The sequence below is a fragment of the Pomacea canaliculata genome, linkage group LG9 (genome assembly GCF_003073045.1).
Source record: "Pomacea canaliculata isolate SZHN2017 linkage group LG9, ASM307304v1, whole genome shotgun sequence".
Lineage (NCBI taxonomy): Eukaryota > Metazoa > Mollusca > Gastropoda > Architaenioglossa > Ampullariidae > Pomacea > Pomacea canaliculata.
Genome location: NC_037598.1, coordinates 19425906 through 19432058, shown reverse-complemented (window position 1 = coordinate 19432058; position 6153 = coordinate 19425906). Strand labels below are relative to the sequence as shown.

Genomic DNA, 6153 nt, shown 5'->3' with positions numbered 1-6153 from the left:
TAATGTTTTTTGCAGCATTTTCGCAGTACTAACAGTGCTACTATCTGTTGTAGGGTAGCGAATGTATTGTTGAGAGGATACTACAAAGTTTCCAGTGTACAGCTTCTTAAACATTCATAGGATTGTATTTAGAATTTTGACATTAATTCCTCATTTAAAATGATTTCTTACCTTCAGACTTTAGTTCTCAACCCACGAAGAGTTTGAAAGTAAAGACTTTGACATTAACGTTTTTCATCTACAGATGCATTTTCATTGCCTTCCTCTACGGTCTTTTCTGTGTATGTACAATGTACAGTTGACACTTAAAACAAAAACAAACAAAACAAAAACACTCAAGATGGTGGCTACAAGACTGAGCCATCAACATCACATGTTTGCCAGGCTAAATCGAATTCTAGAAGGCACGACATCTCCAAGGTCTTTGATCCAGAAGACCTCGCTGTCCACTCCCGTCCTCATACCGTTGGCGGGCTGCAGCAGCTGACCCGTGGGGTTGCACGTGCTGCACGTGTTGCCACGGAACCACCAGCCGCCGCTGTGACGACTTGCGCAGTTGACGCTGCTGTCGCCGTCGTTGTCGCTGTCGTAAGTGCTGAAGTTGGCGCCGCGTAGATCAGACAGACAGTCGCCGACGGGTGCAATGGTGTTCTCCATGCTTGTGTAGTCCAATGCGGTAGAAGTTACCTTCGTCACTGACCGTGAAGTTGTTGTAGAAGATGTTCAGCTGAGTGCCGTTGTTGAGAGTAACCTGAAAATAAAATTGTTTGTTTATAATTATTGTTGTTTAATCCTTAAAATTACTTATTAGCAAAAAAGAAAATATTTGATATTACGGCAGAAGGGCTCTAGGCCAGGTTTTTTTTAAACAAGCCAGAACATGGACAACGGCTTCTGTGATTGTCTGCAAACCGTGCATTAAAGTGTTTTGTTGATGGTCAAGGATATCTATGATTGTTTCTGCCAAACTTACTCTAATTGTTGTCCGGTCAAGTGTATTTTTCATGTATATTTGTCTATTTTTGGAATATTTGGGCGTTATGAATTTTTGAAGAAAAGAAAAAAGTTACAGAACAATAAAAAACGGAAAATTAAGGTTGGTAACCAACGGTTCAAGACAGTGAGACGACTTAGCACCTGAATGCGCAGCTGATAACGGCGGTCCTGTGACGTCATGATGTACATCTTTTCAAGTCCTAGCCAATGGGTGTCACTCACATTTCCAAACCCTTCGCGATAATCTCGCCAAGGTCTCGTGAAGTTGACTTTGTTGTTGACTCTGACCATCGTAGTCATCAGTCCTGAAGTGAAGCAGAACACGGAGAAAAACACGCTGGCCGTGGGCGCACAACTCTGACGTCATTCTGAAGGAGTTGTCCCATCTTTGCATAGTCAGTGCAGTCTAAATAAAAAAAATACAGTAAACACAACAAGCTCTTTCTCTGAGTGTCAAATGACATTAATTAAACAAGATCATTCTCATCTCATCTCCAATTTCATTTGAAATAATGTTGAAATCAGCAACTCAATTGTCTTACAGTAAGATTAAAGTGTTTTTGGTCCTGGATGGTCATAAATAGCAGGAAACAATCAGTTCGTGATCTTATTGATGTAGTTGTTAGTGAATTTTTTTAAACTGCAGAAACTCAGCAAAGTCAAGGTAGAAGAATAAATATATACACAGAAGAAAAAGCAGAAAATGATTATTTTTAAAATTCAATACACGATGATGATGAGAAAATTCAAAAAATAGGCAGGAAATGTCCCTTCAAAGAAATTAGAATACAGATAACTTGAACTAAATTCAACCGCAAACGGGCAGCAGTCCAGAGAACAAAGGAAAGGAGTAAAACGATCCCTGGTTTATGCTTGGTTTGTGTGTGTGTTTGAAAAAGATGGCTAGACTAGTTTCTTCTACCAGAACAATGCCACAATGTCTATGGTTTTTTATTTCTTTTTTCGAGCAGTAGAGTTCTGTATTTGTTTAAGCTGATAAAGGTGTACAAAAGAGCTTGAAAGCAAGGAGGTATAGCAATCAAGTTTTGATAGAGAGGACGAACAGACTTTTAGCAGTATGTGTGTACCTCTCATAGGTCCAAGCTCGCAATTTTGTCCAACATAACCAGGAGCACAGTCACATGTGTTGTTGCGAAGTATCCCTCCATTTCTGCATGCTGATGTCTGAAACATGAGGTATTAGGCAGATGAATTCCGCACAAACCGACACAGTCACCCACACAAAGAGCAAGCTGCACAAACAGAAAGCTTTAGATGATAATTTAATAAATGAGATGGGTATAAGAACTTTCAGCTCATGGCGCTTCGGATCCTTTATTCTTTCTTTTTTCTTTTTTCAAGCATTCCTCTTATAACAAACTTTCTGTAAATAAACAACAAATAATTCGTTCATTGCCCGTCGTGGATTACCTTTTCTAAAAACATCTTCCTGTTCTTGGAGTCCTCTGTTCCAGGACAGGAATCAGCTACCACAAGTTGAGACAAGTGACAGGTCTTGCTGTTGGGCTCGTAGACGATGGACTGACACAATGACGACGACGTGCAGGCGACAACACAGTCCAACTTACTTCTGCTGGTCACTACAGCTGTCGTCTGGTTCTCCACAGGCCCTTGACTGGGACAGATGAGTGGCTTGCGGAAAGTGACCGTCCTGAGGGCATCATTGTGTCCGAGATACAGAGACAGTATCCAACATAACACCAGGACAACGGAAGTTACCCGTATGTCGTCCAAACACCGTGACGAGGACGTCACCTGATGGCGAGAAGACATGTTGATGAAGGGTCGTCCTCGCCTGGCAGGGGCTCTCTTACAAGTCCTGGTCACACAGACGACAACAAATATTGGTCTTATACACCTGGTCAGTGATGTTGTTGTCATGGTGCACGCGGAAACCTGCTACTGGTTGGTGGAAAGCAAAAATGACATCACAACGAATCCACTGAAGCTTGAAGTCTACTTCCTTTTTCTTTGCAAATGTGGATTTTTGACCCTTTAGTGACCCTTAGCAGTAGAGCACTTGTGCAGGTAAAGAGCCCTTGGATAAAATCAATCATTACGGCAGTAGCGTGCATCGCTCTTTAAAATGAAGAAGTTTAATGCATATGCACTGATATTCAGAGTATACAATAGAAAACACACACTCATGACATGAAACACATGGATACAAACCATTAGAACTTGCAGCTCTCTCTCTCTCTCTTTCGCACGCATGTATATCCCACGTGCCTAACCACTGACTTTCTCGAGATTGATTCGCTTGTGAGTTCTAATCAATGTCACACTTGCCAACACAGGTACACACAGACACACACCGCAAACACGCGCAGACTCGCATCCTAGCTTACAACAGCAGAAGCCACTCAACTACAGATACAAATCATTACAAACTAACGGACCATGACTAGCCACATGCCATGCAATAGGATTTGCAAAACATTACGAGTTCTAATTACAACCTCACGCTCAAAATGGCAGCACGTTGTCAATCTTTTTTATTCATCTTTTACTTGTATCACCTCTGTATTCATCCTTTGCCTACAAAATCAATCATCAGCATCATAAGGTTCTTTCAAGATATCACGGGTATTGAGATATTCAACATTTAGTCTTCCGCTTTATATACAATAAAAAACATTTATAACAAAAATTATCTATATATATATACAACCACATCCTTTTCTTTATGTGAAATATCTTCCTCCGTCTCTCAAACACACACACAAATTCATTCATTTGCTGATCAGTTTGTAGCAGCTAATACATTAAAAGTTAATGTTTTGCCTCACTCTCTCTTTCTCTCTTCTAGACCTCTAAATCACATCACGCGTCGCTGTATATGATTAAGTAAATCAAAGTATACAAACACGTGATCAAATTCATGATGAACGATTGAGAGAAAATTTATTTCTGCCTCTCTCTCTCTCAATCTTATCTAAATCAAATTTTTAAAATCAGTTTGTTCTGATCATCTAGTGTGTCTCTGTCTAACACCAATGTGTATTCTGGTGTCGGGTGTGGGTACTTGTACAGGCACCGTGTCTGGTGTTTGCAGGGGCCGCATCCATGCTAAGCGCTCTCTCTGTGGCTTGTCTCCCTTTCCTGGCCACTGATGTCTGCTGGAGACCGCTTCTACTTTGTTTCTCTGTCTGGCGATGTGACAGGACATTTTAGGCTATATTTCAGTAAAGCAGATCATCTTTTTTGTAGACTCTGGTATATCCCTCTCCTTCCTATTGCAGGATTTGTGTGCTCTGACAACAAATGCAGTCAGTGGGTTCCTGGTTAACTCATCTGTTAATTCGTCACAAACACCAAATAATCTGCGTCTCAGTAGTTTTGGTTTTTCTGTCGAGATGATAAATCAGTCAGCTTGGGGAAATCTGATACTAGTTCCTGTCTCTCAGTCTTCCTGTCGTCTGCATTCTGACCTCCCCACCCCACTACCCCCAGTCTCCACAACCCCTTCAAACATCTTCCCGGTAAGGAGAGGCGACTGCCACACCAGGCCGCTGTCGTGACCAGGTTTCGGATCAGCCACTTAGCAGCTGTGACACTGTGCAATTTTTTTACCCTGAAGTCGATTGTTAAATTATTGTTAATGTCTACACTTTAAAAAGAAAAATAAACTCACTATTACAACCATCTGCGCATATTAAAGTCCTACCAGAGGAGGGTTTTAAATGACAGGTCTGACATTACAAGATCATTTTTCCGGCGACTTTCAGTTCTCGGATTGCATGTTTACAAATATCATCATGCACTGAAAGCTGTCAAAGACCATGTCAATCAGGAATTCTATTAAATTAAGTCGTCATGGCTACAACCAATGGGAGAGATGCATTACTAAGCATTATCCGTAATCGTTTGTGATTGACGGTTTGTACCCTCTTTTGTACTTGGGTGTGTTTGCAGAGTTACATGTATTTTTATTTCGAGAATGTAAAAAGACTGCAGTATATATAATTCGCTTAAAATTTGGGAAGTGGTATTTTGCATTGAACTCTGTGCAGTCCTTTCGGAGGAGAATCGCACCCATGTAGAGCTTTAAATAACAATGATGTTTTTTCACCACTTTCAGAACCGAGATTTTTGTGACTGCCGATTTCTGAGTAAAAATTTTCCTCCTCCGCCTCCTCCTCCTCCACCTCCTTTTCCTCATCATCATCATTCTCCTCCTCCTCCTCCTCATCATCATCATCATCATCATCATCATCATCATCATCATCATTGCAAGTCAAGATCAGAAGGCTTAGTTTGATTGGAGACTACACGAGGTGTAAGACTTATTTCAGAATGACAAACACCTGTATCAGGTATGTAAAACAAGCTTTTTGCGAGTTGTAGAGTGGGATCACTGTGCGTGAAATGCTCTCTGTCTTTGACGACTGTTCCATGCTGCAGTTAATGTTTAGTAGCCGACGATATAAATTCTTACCTTGCGCTATTAAATGCATCTCCTGTGGGGTGGAAAGAGAATTCATTTTCGTCTGATTGCACCTCGCTGTTAGCATGGACACGCTTCGGTGCCCGTCCACGCCCTTGCATCACACTTATAAAGTGTCCCTCAAATCGTTTCGGCAGCCACGGATGAAGAAATCTTTATCATCAGTAAATTAACGGTTCGTGTCCATCATCGAAGATGTTCTGTTTACCTTCTAAACCCCAGTCGTACAGACCTACCTCTCTTTCGTCCACCTTACCCCCATCCTAAAACTGGAATTTCCTAAATGACTATCGTAGACCCAGCACCCTCTTAACAAGTTCAAATTAAGTACTGATGTTTACACCATGCGTGCACGAGTTGTTTACCAACGCTCAACACAATCTCTGTTGGAGAGTTACCACCCATTGCATCGGTGCAGTTGTCTCCCCTCCCCCTGTTCCACAACGACCGGTCCATCAGTTCGCTGACAGTCAAGCGATGAATAAAATTAATGAATAAAAAAAATACAAGCGCAGTTTGCGTGAAAAATGAAAAAACTAATCTCTTTGGAATACGTGTTTATTAATGATTATCTTGTAAACCTTAATTACTTTAATATTTTTCCGCTGTAAAAAGCCGTTATTACAACGCCATGTTGACTCTTCACTGGAGTTGATGTGATCTTCGAGTTCCAGTTCATAATACTCGTT

At 41.1% G+C, this 6153-nt stretch overlaps 1 long non-coding RNA gene across 1 annotated transcript; it reads right to left on the bottom strand.

The window, feature by feature from the left end:
* Window positions 1-388: 388 nt before the first annotated feature.
* On the bottom strand, window positions 389-5765 carry LOC112572416. Its single transcript, XR_003100991.1, has 4 exons — window positions 5456-5765; window positions 2085-2181; window positions 1138-1402; window positions 389-751 (listed from the first exon to the last, which is right to left on the bottom strand). It is a non-coding gene; the product is annotated as an uncharacterized LOC112572416 (long non-coding RNA).
* Between the last annotated feature and the right edge of the window lie 388 nt (window positions 5766-6153).